We start from the raw sequence: 1,306 nt of genomic DNA, 5'->3' as shown, positions 1-1,306 counted from the left end.
AGTAATTACCATTCCCAAAAAATGATAATGAGCTTGCCTTTACACAATGATTTTTTTCAGTGGATAAAGAAGTTGCTGTAGCAATGGCTAAATGGTTTTGACCTCTGCAAAACATGTATTCTCTTAGACCACATTCTAGTATATTATTGGGTCTCTGTGACCTGAAACAGAGTAATGGTAACTGTGGTAATTTGCAGCCATTTTGTTCAATGTAATTGTCTTCATGTTTCTAAGGCAGTAAGTTACCTTTCTTACTATGAAAGTTATACAGTACTATTGAGAAGAAATGAAGAAGAAGAAAGAAAGATTCATTAGCAAAACTAAACATTGCTCCTTTTTAGAATCATTGCTCTGTTGTAACAACCACCTTCAGCCTATATATGCAACCACTTAGAATGTTTTGAGGCTATATTCAAAATAAAATAGATCAGATTCTCTTTTCCTCTAGCATGTCAGCAATGATCCTATTGTCATCATGGGCTGTTGCCCTGCAGGGTTTTACCCATATTGTAAGAACAAACTATACCCAAAGTCTCACTTCTATCAAAGTGTCCCTGATGCTAAGATTCATATCTTTGACTTGGGACTGAAAAAGGCAAAAGTTCATAGCTTGTTAACAACAAGATGTTGTCCTGTACTAGATCTCACAGGCTCCAGACAGGTATGCATGTTGCCTTTGGGAAGACTCAAGTCACAGAGGCCAGATTTCACGTTGACCTGGCAATCATGTCCATCTATACCAACCTACAGAATAAGGAACATTTAACTGAGGCTCTGCACAGAGCCAGGTTCAAGTCCCCTGGCCACCAGAAGATTCATATCTCAAAGAAGTATGGCTTAACCAAGTTTAATTCAGACGAATTTGAAGACATGGTTGCTAAGAAGTGGCTCATTCCTGAATACTGTGGTCTTGAATATATCACCAATCATGCTCCCCTGGACAAGTGGTGAGCTCTACATTCCTCAGGAGTTTTCACAATGTTCTCCTATACCCTACCAAATCATGTTCAGTAATAAGTCTCACATCAGTCTGCTTTAAAATTGGTCACATTGAATATATCATAATATATCTAATCTGTAATTTATTACTGCATGAAATTTAATTTATTGCAATATTTTAAATTCAAAATTGAAATTTAGGGAATGCTTTATTACTTTAATGAATGTTTTCACCATTGTAGTAAGCATAAGATCTTGGTTTACTTTATACTTTTATTTCCTTGTTTTTCCAGGTGTTTAATCTCCTTCCTCTAAATATGAATGTGTCCTTATAAAATATATTCTTACTGAATGTTAATTGACATAA

The 1,306-nt window shown here is 35.4% G+C and overlaps 1 pseudogene; it reads left to right on the top strand.

The window, feature by feature from the left end:
- Positions 1-475: 475 nt before the first annotated feature.
- LOC114639628 lies at positions 476-1,014 on the top strand (annotated as a pseudogene).
- Positions 1,015-1,306: the final 292 nt, after the last annotated feature.

This window comes from Grammomys surdaster, unplaced genomic scaffold, assembly GCF_004785775.1.
Source record: "Grammomys surdaster isolate TR1022 unplaced genomic scaffold, NIH_TR_1.0 125749, whole genome shotgun sequence".
NCBI classification, from domain to species: Eukaryota; Metazoa; Chordata; class Mammalia; order Rodentia; family Muridae; genus Grammomys; species Grammomys surdaster.
Note: the sequence above shows the minus strand (reverse complement) of the source record. Positions and strands in the feature narration are given on the sequence as shown.